Source organism: Crocuta crocuta, unplaced genomic scaffold (genome assembly GCF_008692635.1).
Source record: "Crocuta crocuta isolate KB4526 unplaced genomic scaffold, BGI_CrCroc_1.0 scaffold70, whole genome shotgun sequence".
NCBI classification, from domain to species: Eukaryota; Metazoa; Chordata; class Mammalia; order Carnivora; family Hyaenidae; genus Crocuta; species Crocuta crocuta.
This window is the reverse complement of record NW_027528417.1, coordinates 269,426-288,763: the sequence shown is the minus strand read 5'-3', so window position 1 is coordinate 288,763 and position 19,338 is coordinate 269,426.

Genomic DNA, 19,338 nt, shown 5'->3' with positions numbered 1-19,338 from the left:
AATATGTATATTTATACACACAAATCCTATCGGTTCTGTTTTTCTGGAGAACTCTAATACATGCACACATTACACATGATTGACAACAAAAAAAAGACCTGTTTAATAAACCTTGCTTGCATTTTTCTGGCTTCATCTGCAATGACTGTACTTATAGGAGACCAAAAAAAAAGGCCCAGCATTTTTTCGAAGCCCAGTGCTTTTCTCTCTCATCTCGACATCAAAGCAGTGCCTGCAATCCCATACTTTTGTTTTCTGAGCCACTGGACACAGTGAAACATGTGGGATGCCTCTCCTGCTGTTTGGGCCTTTTCTCTGTCTGCCTCCCATCCCTTGGGTGTTTTCATGTGGATCCCCTGCACAGAGGACAGCTAATGAACACTCGATAGAAATACACAGCTCTTCACCCCACTGAGAATCTCCTCTTCAGTTTCAACTGGATAATGATGCTCTTTGCTCCCTCTACTATATAAAAGTCTGGTACATTTCTTCTGCCTGTAATAAAAGTGCATCAAGATAAGAGTTGGCAGCTGGTTGTATTTGGAATTAGATCGTGTAATTATAGTGGAGAACATAAAACTATGAAGAAATATACACTAAAACCTCACTAATTCAGACGTCATCAATTCCGAATTTGTGATCAAACACAGTAAGTTAAAATTTACTGTTCCATTTGTTCTCAGAGTAAAGAGATTAAGACAACTAATAGTGGATGAAAAATGCAGAATATTTACCTTGCAAAAGGAGCAATTTATTATCAGGTACTTACTTAGAAGTATCAATTTGTATGTAAACACTACAATTACAGTGTAAGCAAAGAACAGCTGCAGAGCCGGGGTTTTTAGTGTGCAAACCTCAGATCCTCGTCACCAACGCTGGCACTTAATCCTGGGGCCAAGGTCAGTCCTGTTTGTTCACTTCACTGAGCGGAGGCCAGGACGGCAGGCAACAACGGGCAAGCCAGACACAGCGGGGTACGGGCCCCCTGAGGAGTGGGCTGTGAGTCACTGCCCCCCACAGGGAGAAGGAGAAGGAGCCAGAGACGGAAGGGCTTCCAGATGCTGGTGATCAGGGTCGGGCCCTAAGGAGGAGCGCGGGCTAGCCAGGTACCCAGGCCGAGGGGAGAGCGCGGGCAGGGGTGTCCGTCAGAGACGTGCGTGTCAGCCGCTGGGTGCGCCGCGGGGCGGGGGAGGGCGTCTGCCAGGCCACGCTGCAGAGCCTGGACTTCACCTGAGGGCCCTGGAGCCACTGCAGGGGCCTAAATAGGTGAGCGACTGGAGGCAGAGCGTTTGTGCTTTCCTGGAGCCACTCGGGTGACGGTGAGGAAGATGGAGAAGTCGAACGACCAGAGGCAGAGAAGGGAGAGCCCCCGTGGCGATCCACGCGAGAGCTCTAAGAAGGCAGAGAAAATACCCAAACCTGTCTATTCGCTCTCTGATCAAAACTCCTTCCTGGAAAATATCCAGGCAGTTCAAAGTTCAAGTCCCCACAGAGGCGCTCCTTCCAGCCCCCTCCCCCTTCCCAAGATGGCATCTGACACGGGGGAGGCTCTCCCGCTCTCCTGGCAAGGAGGGCCAGGCCACGGGGAGACACAGGGTTCTTCCGGGCGGGCTCGGCCACAGGGGGCGCGTCTGGGGTCTGGACCACGTCTGTCAAACGGGAAGCAGCCTTCTGTGCCCTCTGTCATGACGGGCACGCCCAGCTGTGACCGTGACTCCACTGAGGCATCTCAACACCAGGTCCCTGCTCTCGGCAGCCTCCCCTTCCGGACCCCAGGCTTCAACAGCTCCGGCTGTCCACGCAGCCGTTCAGCATCCACTCACTAGAGCTCAGAGTAACCCCCGCTCAGGCTGAGGGGCCCAAGCCGAGAGGCGGCTCCCCCGCCCAGTGCTCCAGGGTCAGGCCTCGGCCACGGTGCGTGCGGTCACACAGGGCTTCCCGGAGCGGGTGCGGCGCCCCCCGGCCTCGTCCTCGCCACCACGTCCCAGGTTCTGCTGAAGGTTCTACTCTGCCCGACAGACGGCGCCCACACACACCATTTCCATCCCACTGTGAGGAGGGTCAGGGCACAGGCTCCCCACCACACTGTGCTCACTCTCTCTCTCCACCTCTCTCTCCCCACTATACTTCTTGGCCCAGAGGGTCAGGCTTTCTTCTCTCTACCCCCCACGTTCCATCCCTTGGGCCTCACAGCTCAGTCGTAACAGTGGGCGAGGCAGCCTCTCCACACTGTAGAAGAAACTCTCATCTGAGTCGGAGGAAACGTGGCTGCAGGAAAACCAAAGCCCAGGGACCGCCCAGGACAGGAACAACTCAGTTTACAGTCTGAAAAGCCTCTCCCCTCTACCGAACTGACACGGCTGAGAGACCACGTGAAAGCTGAAACTTACAAGGTATGTTATCAGAGGCTGTCAGGTTGCTGGCAATCACCGCGATGTGCCCGCGGTCACCATCTCTACATGGGGCGTGCCGGCCCTCGGTGGCCCACGGCACACCGGGCATTCTGTGCCCTCTCCCTAGTGTTACCCTGGTACACGGTTTCAGATGCATCATCAATTAAAAACACCTTGTAAAAATGTAGTGGTTTCGATGGCTCCAGTATTTAGACTCAGAAATAAATGATGAGCAGAGAGATGCCTTCATCTGTTTTTATCCAACCTCTGGCCACGCAAAGCACCCTGGGAAAATCTCTTCCCTTTTCTCACCATGCTCTGGTTATGGGACACGGCCGCCTAGGATGAGGTGTTCAGTGCCGTGGCGGAGAGAAGGTAAAGCAAGGGGCAGCAAACCGTTTCAGATCCTCTGCCCTTCCTTCTGTTCCCATTTCAATGCTGTGCTTTATCTTCCAACACAGCGTATCCGCTGCATCTTAGAAACGAGGTCCGCAGAACAAAAAATTCTCTCTTAGCTGCACTGACCTGCAAGAGAGAACACTTGAAAGTGATTCATTCCCTTCTCTGCAAACCACTCCTGTGCGTCTTCTGGCATATTCGACCTGGGCCTCCCCTCTCTCTTTCCAACTCCTTCATTCCACGGAGCTGTAAATTATTACAGCTCACGAGGCCTTCCTCTTACTTGATGCAAAAACTGAGCACTGCTTTTAGGGAAGAGACGGCACTAATTGGGAGCAACACGCTTCACAGATTCGCCTTCACAAAAGAAGAAAAAGTGCTGAACGCCGTGGGAAGGAGCTCTCTCAACTTCTGTGCTTGTTGTCGTCCATTTTAGCTCCTTCGAAACGAGATTTTTCCAAACTGTCTATGTGCTTCGACTGTCTAGTACACCCTTCCGAAGGCACACCGCGTATTCGGTCTGCCTGTTCTGGAATCGCTCCGTGACTGCAGGAAAGTCGTCTTGTTTTATAGCAAATATAAATTTTTTCAATCTGATCTAAGCTTTTTAAATCCGTGTGTTCAGATCCAGGTGACTCCTGAGGTACAGCTTTTTTTTTTTTTTGCTGGGGGAGAGGGTCTGTGTAAAGGGCCTGGTGCTACGGGCCATCTGGTCAGCATGGCTCCCTGGCAAAGACCTGGCTCGAGCCAAGCGTCTGAGCTGAGATGACATGGGTGACAACTCCCTCGGCAGCCAGGTGGCCTCCCAGCCTCTGCTTCTACCCAGTTACTCATGGGTTGGTGGCACTTATTTGTTGGCTGACTGATTTCAGAGCATGTCATTATAAAGAATTTGCCAACTTTCACAAAACTCAGCCACGATGGCTGTTACTAAGACAGTGGCAACTATTCTGTGGCAAATAAGCTCATCCAAAATGCCCCCCAAGTACCTAAAGCCCAATATGTGACCTTCAAGCTCAGAGATACAGTCTATACATAAAGAGAAAAGAAAAAAAGGGCGCCTGGGTGGCTCAGTCGGTTAAGCGTCCGACTTCGGCTCAGGTCATGATCTCACAGTTCATGGGTTCAAGCCCCGCGTCGGGCTCTGTGCTGACTGACAGCTCAGAGCCTGGAGCCTGTTTCAGTCTGTGACTCCCTCTCTCTCTGACCCTCCCCTGCTCACGCTGTCTGTCTCTCTCTCACAGAAATAAATAAAACATGAAAAAAAATTTTTTAAGAGAAAAGAAAACGACCCCAATCATGGCCCTTGACAAGCTCAAGGAAATGAAATGTATAGAAATGGTAAACTCCCACATGAGGGGTACTTTTCAAAACTGAGATAAATAGTCTAATTCTTATTTTTTTAAATGTTTATTTATTATTTGAGAGAGAGACAGAGCATGGATGAGGGAGGGGCAGAGAGAGGGAGTCACAGAATCCAAACCAGGCTCCTGGCTCTGAGCTGTCAGCACAGAGCCCAATGCGGGGCTCGAACTCATGAACCATGAGATCATGACCTGAGGCGAAGTCAGACACTTAACCAGCTGAGCCACCCAGGGACCCCATATTATTATCATCTTATAATCATCACCACCATCTTTTAGCCTTTCAGTAAAAAAAAAAGAGGCTTGAAGCTTTGAGGGGTATTTTGGATTTCAAAGATGACACACAGAAACATAAGCAGAGGCACCTGGGTGGCTCAGTGGGTTAAGCATCCAACTCTTGCTTTGGGCTCTGGTCACAATCTCATGGTTAGTCAGTTCCAGCCCCACATCGGACTCCGCACTGACTGCAGAGAGCCTCCTTGGGATTCTCTCTCCCTCTCTCTCTGAGCTTCTCATGTTCATGCTCATGCTCTATCTTGCTCTCAAATAAATAAAAACTTAAAAAAAAAAAGAACAAAAACAAGAAACATACAAGAATGCTGCTCTCAGCCATTTCCTAAGTAAACTAAGGAAGAGAAGACTCTATAACGGTCGAGGCAGCAACGCAAGCCACTCTGCCCCTTGGTTTAAGGCAGGATCCACCAGACCCAGGGACACACGCGGTGTCCGGGACACACGGAGCAGCCGGGCGGGGCCTCTGTGAAGCCCTACGAGAGGCTCCACAAGGCCTCTAAGGGTGCGAGAACACAGCCGCGCCCTCTCCTACACATCCCGTTCTCCTGGCGAGAGCCGGCGCATGCTTGCCGCCAGGCGCTAGTGCTGGACGCCTTCCCTTCCCTCCTTCCCTCCTTCCTTCCTTTCTTTCTCTTTATCTTTCTCTGAAGTCTCAATATAGTGAAAATTGAAATGGGTGTTTGAACTAGACTGGGGTGTACACTTTCAAAGGGAAAACAGTTTCAAACAGAAAAGCTTATAATAAAACACCGTGCTAGGCTGGGCCTTTCGAATTGCGGTTATGTTCAAAGATACACAAGCAATAGCATTATAAAGAGATTTGACCCTAGATAAAATCCTACCACACAGATAACAAAGAAGAGAATAAAGTTGCTCAAGGCAATAAAAAAAATATCCAATTGAACACCTTGGCAGGAAGGAAATTATTTAATGATCTTTAACATTAGCCTGATCTGTGGCAGGTTTCACAAACCCAGCTATGAAGAACTTCTTCCATCAGCAAGGGGTTCAGGGACATAAGCTCTAATTAAAGTGAGCTACTTCGAGGATAATGAAAGGTGTGTTACAGAATCCTATAGACGAGATTACAGAGCTCTGAAGAAGCAGCTAACCAAAAGAGCTCCCCCTTTATTTTAAATAAATGGGCTCAGCAATTGGAGAGAAGGCAGGTAGTTTAGTCTTGAGTAGTAACGTCCAAAGATATTTCATTCAAACTGGATGTAAGTGAAAATTTTTTCTTCTGGTTTTTTTTTCTCAAAAGTCAAAGGTAACACCCTGAAAGTATAATCTAAGTGTCCTGTAACACAGCCAGTGGCATCGGCTACAGTCTGCGCCCATCGGTTCTTCAGTCAACAAGCATGGCTTGAGTGCTGCCATGTACCGGAGCTACGTCAGACAAGGGAGGACTCAGATGTAAAGCTCGCAGCCCCGCCGAACGTTTCCAGGCAGGCGGAGGAGACAACCTCCTGACCACGTGTATCCCCATCTGGCCCAGCTGGGGCATCTCTCCAATACTGTCTCCTCCCCCCCGTTTTTTCCCTCAATTTTGCAAAAACGGTCCCCCAAGAGACACAATGTCCCAGGTGCTCATCAGAAGGAGCTTCTAACAGAGCTCCGCCCCTTCTCACTCTTTCGAGTTTTCCCTTCGGAATTTTTGTGTGGTTTCCAGCACCCCCAAAAAATGCCCACGTAAGAAAATGGGAAAGATGGGATGGTGTCTTAAAAGAAAACAAACGCCATGACACTGTTGAACAAAGAGCTGACACCAACACATCGCTTCCCTCAACTGCCATTTGTCCCCCTCTTTGCAGAGACGGCTGTTGGGTTTTGCCCGACACACAGAGGCGGGTGCCTTCCACCACCACACACCTCATCTCCGGCGTGTTTCCGTGTTGGTGAGATCTCCGCTAAGGGTTACATTTTATCCACTGCGGATCCTTATTGACCTGCTCCCAGGGTGGTCCATCTGGTTTGGTCCTAACTACGGAGAATTTCACAGAGAACTATAAACATCTTTGATGAACATCGTTGTTTGATAAATAAGATATTGATAAATATCTTTGATAAACAAAGATAAACATCTTTGTGCCTCGAGGGTTTTCCGCATTAAAGACTTTCCCCCCGAGGCCAGATTCCCAGAAATGCAGCGGCTAACTTCCAAGGGTCCAGTAAGGCTCCTGAGACACATCTTCCGGCGCGTGTCTAAAGGGCGGCATCTCAACAGTGAGGCCACGTGACGGAGACAGGGACGGACCGAGACGACAGCACTCCGAGATGATCAGCCTCCGGCCGATCTTTCATCGGGACGCACTCACCAGGAGCAACACTCTACCCTAAAATCGGGCCTTCGCCTCCACGCTGAACCCGGAATAATCTCACATTTTTTTAAAAGAAACCTCTGTTCACTGCTGACTGGGTTTTCAGGAAGCCCCCATCTGAGAAGCGAGTGTTGCACGCCCATGCTGCCCACCGATGGGCTTTCTCAAGACTTCTCAATTTTAGCAGATTTAGCTGATGCAGATACTAAGCACGGACGCTTCTCCTTCCAAGTTCCAGAAGCTCGTCTCTAAGACCACTTCAGAGTGACGAGTCCAAACGGGCAGAAACACATGATCTCAACCTCTGTCTGCCTGGCAATTAAGTGAATTTCTCACGTTTCTAACAGAAGGAACGGAAAGACGTCCCTTCCACTGGACAGGTAACCATTTGAGGAGTTCTTCCATGAATCTGGAGGAGAATCACTTGAAGAAAACTAACGCCAGGTGGCTACAGCTATGTTTTGAGTTCTAACCTGGGTCCCCCTCTATTCAGGAAGACGACACTGAAAATATTTCTGATGAAATATGGTGTTCAGTGAGGCCTTTCAAAGTGTGGTAATATTCAAAGATATATAAGCAAGAGGATTATAAAGAGAGTGCACCCTAGGTAATAATATCCTACTGGGTAGATAGAAAAGAGGAGAGCAAAGCTCCTCCAGACAAAATTGTTGACTTCTTTCTGACCAACAGAGGGCTAGGTGCTGTGCAAAAGAAGTCCAACCTTTCCTGTTAAATGACAGTCGATTCAGCTGTGGGAAAATATTTAAATAAACGCTTGGGTGTGTGGATGCAGTTTTTTAACTGTATTTCATTAAATCTAACTATGAATCAAGGAATTCGGATGAAAGCTTAGCATCCAAATTGAGACTTGCCATGATTGAAAAACACACACCAGATTCCAAAGAGTAGTATGAAAAAAAAAAAAGGTACAGCAAGGCATTAATAATTTTAGATTGAGCATAGTGATTGGGACCTAAGCAACTTGATGAGAAAAATGAAGGTAGAACGGGTTTGGGGGTAAGAGCAGGGTTCAGTTTTCAAACAGCTGGGATGGACTCCTGCACATCCCGGAGGCCGTGGCAAGTAAGTTACTGGAGGGGTTGGCGGGAGGGGTCTAGTCCGGGGAGAAACGTTCCCGGACCCCCGGCATAGGTGGTTTTTGAAACAAGGAAATGACACCAAGGTGAGGTCCGTAGGGAGGGAACATAACTATGAAGGCAAAGCGGATCAAAGACTCAGCCGTGGGGCATTCCAACATTCAGAGGTCAAGCAGAAGACAAAGAAGCGGCTAGAGAGAGAAGTGCCAAGGATGTGGAAGGAATTCCCGAGTGGATCCTCCAGACCAGGGGAGAAAGCAGGTCAGGGAAGAGGGGCTGACGGGTGGAGCCCAGCGGTGCTAACGGAACGAGGCTGAGGAGGAGGAGAAGTAAGGCGGGGTCTTGGTGGTCGGGCACCTGCCGGTGGGCTTGGGGAAACAGCTGGCATCTGCAGGGGCGCGGTTAACACAGGACGGGAGGAGGGGACCTGCGGACAGTGAGGCTAGACAGCAACTCCCGTTAGCAGTTTTTAGATCTAGGAAAACAGAGACATGGGGTCGCACGTAGCTAGAGGCAAACGTGAGTTACAGAGGGAGTGTCTTCCAAAAAGGAGGAAGAACATGTCTGCGAGCCGACGGGAGTTATCCGGTAGACGGAGCAAACTGGCGCCACGCAGGGGGAATCGCCGCAGTGACATCCTGCAGTGTCCAAGCCAGGCGGGCTGCGGGGCCGGGGACTGGAGGCCCCGACTCTAGTCCAGAACACAGGGCCGCGCGTGTGGACAGGGGGGCGGGCGCGTGGAGCCCCCCGGGGGGCCCCAGCTCTCCCAGGGACCGCGGCAGCAGGGACGCTCTAGGAACGAGGGCGGAGAGAGGGCGTGCGCCTCGAGGCAGGGGAGAGAACGCGAGAGGGCCGGGCCCGGGGAGGCATCAGGCGCCCGCCCGATGCCCACGGCCCCCGAGGCCCGTCACCCGCTTGTGAGCTTCCCTCTGGCCACACTCAGCAGCGCGGACGCCGGCAGGAGGGGGGCCGAGCCGGGGCCTGAACCGCTCTGTGCTTCTGCCGAGGGAGAGGGAGGCTGCGCAGGACGGGTACGTAAACACTCCAAGGACCGACTCTAGGGCGCGCCCCGCAAAACGGGCTGGGAAGGGCAGAGGAGAGGGCCTCCAGGGCCCCGGGCCAGGCACGCAGAGGGCGGAGCACTGCGGTTCCGCTGGAATTGGAGGGAGGCAGGACGAGGGCGGGAAGGCGGGCGCTGGTTGCATGAAGCGGGTTATGAAGGGCCGGCCACTCCCGGGAATGAAGGTGCCCACCCGTGACTGTGGACGGCAGCGGCGGGGGGGCGGGGGGGACAGAGAATTAGGGCAAAGCAGGCCGAGGGACCGGGCGGCCCGCGTGTGAGGAGGACTCCCTCCCCGTGTACTGAAGCGCCAGGGCGAAGGCGGGAGCGCCGGGCAGGGAGTGACAGAGAATCGGCAGCTGAGGTCCTCAGGCACCGAGGGAAAGCAGGCCTGGGGCCCGAGGGGATGAGCCCTGGTCCGTTCGGGCAGGGCAGGAGTGGGGGCCACGGGTGACGGGTGACGACGGAGGGGTGCTTCACGTTTCCTCTTGCCCAGGTCGACGGAGAGCGGGAGGCCGCAGTCGGTGTGAGTTTTAACCCAGCGTGAGGGCTCCTTTCACCCTTCGCTGAGCAGGGGCACCGGGGGGGGCAGCAGCCTGGGGCGCCTACTGTGGAGGGTGAGGGCAGCACTACTCACGCGCACAAACCCCTTCGTGGGGGAGGTGGGTCGAGCACCCGGAGAGGGAAAGTCTGAGTTCGAGTGCACGGCCCCCAACATGACCGCTTGTTTGTTCTCACTGATGAAGAACCCAGAACGGGGCGGCCAATTCAGCCTTCCCCAACTGCTAAATTCCTGTGAATCGTGAAATCATTTCACACAAAACATTAACTAAGTATGCTTAATGTGGTTCGGGAAATAAGAGTTTATCAAAGTATAGCTGTGAGCGAGAAGGTATAAACATTACCACATTTATTTGAAAAACTCAATGGAAACTCAGGGGACATATTAAAAAACAGACTAGACCCAGCAGAGAAGATAAGTGGTAAACTGGGAGAGAGAGCTGAAATAATAACCCAAAGTGCAGCAGTAAGAAAGGAAGTAAAATCAGACAGGAAGTTAAAGGACCCAGATGATATGGGGGGGGTAGGTCTAACATGGATCTGATCAAAGTTTCAGGAGGAGATAATAGAGAATGGGGAAGAGAAACAAAGAGAAAAAGGCTGAGAATTTTCCAGGACCCTGATTAGACAGCAATCCTTACATTTAAGAAGTCCAGTGATTCCTGAATGGGACAATTAAAAAGAAGCCCATAACTACATTATAGTGAAACTCAAAACAACAAATACACTAAGAAGGAATTACAACTAGCGAGGAAGAAAAGATTACTACAAAAGAGCAATAATCATATTATTAGCTGAATTCTCAGAATGAAACAATAGAAGTTAGAAGGTGCTGGAATAATATCATCAACACAGCACATACTCTGTGAAAATAATAACAATAATAAAGAATTAAAATCGGACTAAAACATCAGACAGCACTAACATATAAATTGGGCAGGGAGGTGACCAGAATTAAGTATAAAGTCCTTGAACTGCTCAGGAAGACAGAAATGACTCTGACTCAGTTTGGGTTTTGTTAACGTAAACATGTATGCTAAAATTACCATATCATAAACACTAGAAAATAGAAATAGAGCACAAAGTTTTGAAGAAGTGAGGGAGGAAAGCGTAATGTGGGGTAGAATAGAGGATCTGAATTATACAAAAAGCAACTAGCTAGAGTAACCAAGTATATAAAAGGTGGGACAAAGTAAAACAGTAAAACAGATCCAAATATATTAATGGTAGCACTGAAAATGAATACATCTCTCACATTAAAAGGTACAGGTTAAAAAAAAAGCAACTTTATGCTCTTTAAAACAGTTTCACAAGTGAAATAAAAATATACATAACTGTTGGCAGTGAAAGTGCAAGAATATGATAAAACAGGCAAATACTAAGCAAAGGAAAATTGGCATAGCTCTATTAAAACAGACTTAAAAACAAGGGGCATTACTAGACGTTAACAGGGTTATTTCATAATGATATATGCTCAGTTGGCCAGGAAAAAAATTAAACTAGAATGCACCTAATAACATTTTGCTTCAAAATATACAAATCAAAAACTGAAAGAAGCCCAACACGAAATCGACAAGTTCATTTTTGTATATATTCTTCCTCAATAACTGATTAAGCAAGCTGCAAAAAAATGAGTAAGGAAGATGGAAGATTTGAATAACACAATTAACTGGCTTAAATTAATGAACATATATTGATTACTGAGACCAGTTACTTTACTTTCATGAAAACATGGGAACATCTGTGAAAACTGACACAAATTTCCACAAATTTCAAAGAAATGGACTCACGTAGACCACACCCCTTATCACTATGTATTAAAATAGAAAAAATAATGGCTAAAATGTTCTGGAAACTTAAAAAATAAAAAATAAACATACAGAGAACTCATAAGTCAAAGAAGAAATCCTAATGAAAATGCAAAAAACTTACATGTGAACAATAAAAACACTACAAATCAAGAGTGTGGAGTACAAATATTGCTAAAACAATACATGAGGCCAATTTATTGGGCTACGTGCATGGATATGTAAGAAGAAAGGCTGGAAGTTAATGAGTTCATCTTGTAAATTTAAGAGATTATGAAAAAGAATAAAGTCAAAGAAAGCAGAAGGAAAGAAATAATAAGGATGAGAACAGAGATTCATAAAAATAAAAAATAACAACACAATAGAGAAAAGAGCCTGTAGGTCTAGTGATATTGATCAAGGGGAAAAAGCGCACAGCACTAGGTGGGGGGGGTGGCCACCTCTATNAAGTCAAAGAAAGCAGAAGGAAAGAAATAATAAGGATGAGAACAGAGATTCATAAAAATAAAAAATAACAACACAATAGAGAAAAGAGCCTGTAGGTCTAGTGATATTGATCAAGGGGAAAAAGCGCACAACACTAGGTGGGGCGGTGGGGGGGTGGCCACCTCTACAGGCTTTCTGATCCCGCTGTGACCCAAAAGGAACCTGGTTTTCTGCCCACCCCAAAGCCCCGGCCCTCCTGAGAAGTGGTCCTGAGTGAACAAACACAGCACATGTGCCTGCCTCCAAAACACCCTCATTAGATCTCACTTCTTCAGAAAGCGCTTCCTTCCGGAGGAAGCAATTTTAACCATCTTCCCTAATAGCCAAAAACGGTATCGGGCTTTTTCGTTTCTCATTCTCTTCACTGGTTCAGAAGGGGAAAATCACGGCACCATACTGCCATCCCCCACTACCAGCAGTCCGAAGGGAAGGAAACTGAGGCAGAAGGTGAGGGTGACGGCAGTGGGAAGGGAAGCATCAGGTACCTGAACGCTGCAGCAGGAGGGAGTCAAGCCCGGGAGCACAGGGGCAGCTTGGGGACGTCAGGCACCAGACCGCGGGATCCGCGCTCCTGGGAGAGCACCTGGCACTTACTGGACTGCGAAGCCGGAAAACCAACTCATAGATTTCTAAAAGACTGAACCAGGATTCAATTAAAACAGCATTTTTAAAATTTGTCTTCTAATTAGCCATAAAAGAAAGAGACTAATCTTGAATATTCTGGTGACATGCCATTCTAGTAAATCAAAGTCCCTAATGATCAATAAATTGCTTTCCCAAAAAAAGGCAGAAGAGCCAAACCACATTCATAGAACACAATCACAAAACAGCACCTGCCATGCTTGCTGAGCCTGGAGCGACACAGATAAAGTGAAATGATGCTTGAGACAATGGTTTTCGGGAGGAGGTCAGGAAGGTGTTCCGAGCCAGAAGCACTGCTTATCCAGACTGCGAATCTTCGGAGAAAACAATGTATGAAGAGACGGATTCTTTTCCTTTTCTGCAGTGATGTAGATAGTACATCCAAGCCTAGAAAATGACCCTGCACACTTCGAGGCAGTTACATTTCATACCAAAGAGAAAGAGCCATGCAGGATGACACGGCTCTCTGAGTCACGAGTCAGCGTCAGAAGATTATGTGGGGAACCCGGCACGCAGCCACCACAGAAGCAGCGCCGCGGGCACGTCTGTCCTCCGGGCACCCGCCCTTCCCCCCACATCTTGCATTCTCGTCTCAAGTGTGTGCTTGGTGAGATTAAATCGTCAGCCCACAGCACGGATCTGTGCATCGCAGCTGCGGATCGCGAGCCGGCCGTATCTGCAGCATTATGCTGAAAATCACGGCCACAGAAGAACTTTCTACAGACTCTTTTTCCTTCCCCAGCTGATGACATATAAATACACACAAAAAACTGAACTCATAATTACTTACGGAAGATAATGGGGGAAGACAGCACATGGCTGAACGGCAACCCAGATACAGTTTTCAGACCGCATTTGTGCAGTTTCATAACGCGCTGTTTATGTCCCTCCCACAGTGCAGACTTGATTCTCAGAGCGCACTTGCCGGGGCCCGGTCTCTCGGTCAAGTTTCCAGCCTGTTCCCAGCCAAGTTCCCCATCCAGCCTTTTCCCTACTAACCTTCTAGCAGTTCCACGCTGTTCTGATCTTACTGTCACTACCAAGTGATCACATAAACTCTGGCATCAGGGTAGTAATGGCACGATACTACTCTGAAGTTATTCCTCAGTCTTCTAAACTGTACAAGACGGGATGGCGCAAAGGAGCAGCTGTCCGCTGGGCCCACACCCTGGGGCCGTGGGGAGGCACCGCGCCATCCTCGCTCTCTTCCCCAGGGCCCCAGCAGGCCACCCCTGAGAGAGCACCCCGACACCGACTGCCTTTTTGACTTAATCTCGTACCTTTCTCCCAAGCTAAGGAAACAGTTAAACCACGTTTATGATTTATACTTCTATGGAATCGTTTCTATGATGCAAGTTTCTAAATGAAAAGGTCAAGACCCTCTGAGTTTTGCAATGAGTTTTAGGACAGTTAGGCACACACGTTCGTACATATATATGTTTTCTTTCAAAACCTTTGCTCTCCCGTCTCTCGTATTATTGGTTTCTTAACGTGACACACTACCTACACACACTGCCACGGAAGTTCACAGGAGCACGGCCACTTCGGAGAGCAATCTGGAACCAGGTGGTCAAGCTATAAAATTGCATAAAATATGATCCTGCAATCCCACTTGTGGGCATACATTCTCAGAATCTCTTCTGCATGTGCACAAATACATTTCAAGGCTGTGTGTTGCACGCATATATGTAATAGCCAAAAGATACAGAAATAATCTACAGTCCATCACAGAGGAACAGATTTTTGAAATATGGTATTTTCCTATGATGGGATGCTATTTAACATTAAAAATATGGACATGAGTTGTATAAAATAATCTGTTCTCTCAAAAAAAAAAAAAAGCCAGAGTGATAATGCAAGTTTCTTTTACAGAAAGTAAAAGAGAAACAACCCTCATAGAAAATTCTATAGTGAAATCGGCTTTGAAGAACCAATAAACATCAAGATATGTTCTGCCTTGCTAAAAAAAAAGCAAAACAAACAACAACAAAAAAAACAACAACAACAAGATTCTGGCTTTTTTCCTTTGACAATGAAACTGGAAATGATGAAGAATAATTGAATTTATCACTGGCAAGTCAGGGCGGTCTGGCACACTTGGGCACAACTAATAGCAAAATCAATTTATAAACTTTCCTGGAGGATTAATTGGCAATGTGTACCTCAAATTTAAGGAAAAGCAAACAGCTTTCAACAAAGTAATTCATACTAAGGAAATAAAGATGTGTACAAGGATGAAGTTACAACAGAAAGTATAAAATGCTTCACATTTTAAAGATTTTGTTAAATTATGGGACACAAATGAAATGAATTATTAGGAGGATATAAATGTCACAGAAGAGTAATCACTGACTTTAACATTGCTCGTATGCTGTGGAGTTTAAAAAATGATCCTCCTGTATGTGTTTGAAAAATCATATTCTATGGTCCTTATTATTCAAGATCTCTGGTGCCAGAGAAGAGTCACATAAAGTAAATTAAAACAGAGACCAAATTATGGGAAATTAGAAGTTTTGGTTAGCACAATATATATTTGAAGAAAAAGAAACAAGAAAATAGCATTTATCTGATATTTTACCAAATTTCAATAATAGTATTTTTCATTAAAAGGGATCCTTAGGAAAGATCCTAAAATTCATGTCAAAGCCCAGGGGCTCAAGAATAACCAAGACAATTCTGAAAAAAAAGAAGCTAAGAAGAAAAGATTATAAAGCTTTAATAATTCAATAAAAATGGTATCAGCTGAGGAATCACAAAGAGATTAATAAAGCCGAGTTCAGAAACGGATCCAAAAATACAACAAAAACTGGTATATGACAGAGACGGCAATAAAATAAGTGAGAAAATAGGAAACCATTCCATCAGTGGTAACAGGAGAAATGGTTTTGAGAAGGGAAAACGGCTAGATCCCTGCCTCACACGATACAGGAATATCAATTTCAGAAGAGGTTAAAGATCTGAACGTTTTATCAAGTAAAAAACGGTAATGCCTAGAAAAGGAACTCTGAAAACCAAAATGTATTTTTTAACAATCTCCACGTGAGGGGCGCCTGGCTGGCTCGGTCTGTAGAGCATGTGACTCTTGATCTCAGCGTTGCGAGTTCAAGCCCCACACGAGGTGGAGAGATTGCTGCAAAGTAAAATCTTTAAAGGGAAAAAAAAACTCTTAAGGGAAATGCAAAGTAAAAGTGAAACGCAAAGTGAGATACATTCTATGCTTATCAGATGAACCACAATTGAAACGTCTGATGGCGCACGCTACGGGGACACAAGGAACCCCAAGCAGTGCTCCTGGGAACGCCAAGTGGCCCGACTACTCCAGAGGCAATTTGCAAAACCTGTAACAGATGTTGAAGCAAGAATATCCTCCTAGCCAGTTATTCAACTTCGGGGGATATATATTCTAGACACACACATTGCGACAAGACCTTATCAAGGATAGTCCCTGCAGTATTTTTCATAATAGCAAAAAGTAAAACTATCTTTTTGTCCATCGATGAGGCATTGATGATGCCAAACAAGGAAATACTATGTTAAAACGCACCAAGTAAACTTACAATTATCAACCAATGTTATCAACGTATGTTTTAAAAACAATGTTAGGTGAAAAAAAAATTACAAAAAGGAGTTAACAGACCACCATTTATATAAAATGTTTTACATGTTTAGTTATTNGGGGGGGGGGTACACAGAGAGGGAGAGAGATTCCCAAACAGGCTCTACACTGTCAGGGCAGAGTCCTATGCTGGGGTTCAGTCTCACGGGTCAGGAGATATCGACCTAAGCGAAAATCAAGAATCAGTTGCTTAACCGACTGAGCCACCCAGGCGCCCCTAAAAGTTTAAACATCAAATAAGACTACATGTTCTGAGGAGCACACACTCAGTCCCAAGGTCGCAGGTTGCACGGACTCAACCCCAAACTCTCACCCTTCACTGCGGATTTCTGTCTCGCTCAGCAGAGAAGTCTCCACTTATGGCAGTCCCATACTTAGCCTTAAGTAGCTACGACATCCTAAGGTGCCAGGAAAGACCGAAGAGTGTGGACGACTCCTCTCACCTTGCAGAGGGGCACGACTCAGCTGCGGCTGTCTGGGGGACCTGGCTCACATCACATGTCAACTCAGAAAGGGTGCTTCACTTTCGAGGCCCAGTTCCTTCTCCTAGGAAATGAGAAAGCCACCCTCCTCCTAGTGTGAGGATTAAGTGCATACACACACACACATATATATCTGAACACATATATAAGACAAGATATATGTATATGAAGATACATATAATGTAAGGATACATATGTATATATGGTCCAGCACATGGCCAACACTCAACCCTCTTAACATGGCGGCCATCTCACCAATAGTCTTCTACGCGGCATCTCAATCACATGGACAGTGAAGGCAAAAGGCACTAGATGGGTCTGCTTAGGCCTCTCAGGGGCTGGATGCAACAGCCCACACTGTGTGGTCCCCCGGTGACCTGGCCCCCACCCTGTGGAACACAGAGGGCATTTCACTGGGCAGCGGTTGGGCTACCCCGATACCTACTTCTTCTTCTGAGTTCACCAGGGACAGTGCTCTGTGGAAACAGCTACGGGACTCAGGAAAGAGAGCTCCTTCTCTCATACCTTTGGGGGAATTCTGGGGTCACGTGAGACCAGCATAATCACAACACACCTGAGCTAGCTTCTCGTCAACCCTCTTTAAAATTCCAAGGACACCAAAGTTCCTCTACGGAAGAGAGGGCCATAATGTGACCGCTCGACCTTCTCCACCACACCCCTGCCTCCAACCCACAAGCCGCCGTCCTAAAAAGCTGGGACAGGGTTCAATCCATGGACTTAGAGTAGCAGGCGCCAGAGGGGAGGCCTGCCTGCCAAACACTCTGGAAATCACTTCTGGAGATACTGACCGGTGGGATTTTATTCCTGGGATTCGTACTGGGGGCCTGGGAAGGAATGTCGGGGAGCGCAGGTCTCCAGCCAATGTGGCGCCACCGTGTGGTGACAGCACAAACAGCTTGGGCATCGCTCAGCCTTGAAGCTCTGGGATCCTCTACCAATTTTTAATTTTGAGAAATCCAAAATATTCCCACTTTTATGTTTCAAATGAGAATTAATTCATATATATTTCTATTTTGTCACGGCACTATTTCAGGTCTGCATTATTCAAAAACGCTCTGTGAATACAGTGGCTTCAATTTCTCAACGTTNGAGATATTAAGATCAAATCCTCCCTTCTGGCTTTCCGGATTGGCTACCTCTGGTTAGCATACAATAAAAGAAGGCAGAAAAATCACCAAGCAGCTTCATTTTACCAAACCTGGTAAAATAAATAGTAATATAAATAAAAGTCAAGCTCACCCGACAATACTAAGCAAGATGATNGGCAGAGAGAGGGAGACACAGAATCCAAAGCAGCTCCAGGCTCCCAGCTGTCAGCACAGATCCCAACGCGGGGCTCGAACCCACGAACTGCAAGATCCTGACCTGAGCTGAAGTCCGATGGTTAACCAGCTGAGCCCCCCAGGCGCCCGGGTCTAGGTCCTCATCTGGGCAGGTGCGGGCGGGTGTGTCCGGCTTGTGACAATCCACTGAGGGCACACTTTGGATCTGTGCTGCTTTCTGCGACTATGTCACAGCTTAATACAATATTAAAATAAACTCACCAAGTTCTGACCAGTCGCCCCTCTGTAACTTGCCTGTGAAACAAAAGGCAGGACAAACAATAATAATAACCCCAAACGGGGGATGCCCATTTCTCTCTGAGGCCTTCCAGTCTGCGCCAACTGATTTCTCCGAAGGCCAAGGCCACAGAGGAGCTCTCCTTCCATCCCTCTGGACAGGGAGGAAGGAGACAGGATACAATCTATACCACTGTTTACACCGCTGAGCCTGGCTACCACTTGGCCTGTCCCAAAATGAGCAGACCTTGGGGCAAACAATCCCCTCCCCCCCATCCTCCACGGGGAACCTAGGCCACACAGAGATGCGGGAAATCTCCANACCGCGCGGCAGGGCGGGTTAGGAAGCGGCTGCCCACCGCCAAGCGCCACCATCAACCCGAACAGGACACGGAGTCGTTCCGAAGTCTTGGCAACGTAGATTTCTCGAGAAAGAAAGGCTTTCGGATCTGCGGACAGGGTCCCAGAGACTGCTGTAAACAATTCTTGCCATCACCTCCACTTCCGCCCGCAGCTCGGATGTTCTGGAACTTTCTGCCTTCACCTCCACCGAGTCCCCGAAGCCTCGCCGCCTTGGAAAGGCTGACGCACAGGGATTATTCTGCTTTACAGATTTTAAAACTGGGGGCGCAGGGGAGCCTGGCTGGCGCAGTCTGTAGAGGTCGGGGCTCCTGATCTTGGGGCCGTGCGTTCAAGTCCCGCGTTGGGCACTGAACTTGCTTTTAAAATAATAATAAAGTTAAGGCTCGAGGATGTCTGTCGGACATCACAAAACTATCCAGGTAACCGTGGGATCACGGAGCCAGGGCGGGGCAGGCTGAGTCGGAGGGGCAGAGAAAGCATTTCAAAGGAGGAGGGGTGCGTCTCCCCCGAGCCCCGAGGACGGCCCACGGCCCCACCGGGCGGCCTCAAAGGATCTGGGATAAACGACACACATCCGGCCACAGTGACCCCTTCTGGGCCCCGGCTCCACCCCAGGGAGAGTGTGCACCAAGCCCAGCTCAAGGGGCAGGGAGTGGGGCGCGCACGAATGGAGCCCGACGCCGGGCGCTCTTAGAGCCGATCTGGCCACACCACCGGCAGAGCGAACCCGCCTCTCGGACGGAGAGGTCCAAACCGATGCGTACAGTTCGTCTCTCCCGTGCTTACCCGCGGGGACACGGCTTCTTTGGGAGGCGGAAACGCAGCAGGACTGACCTAAGGGCAGGCACCTGGCACCTGCCCCACCCGCCCGCCGA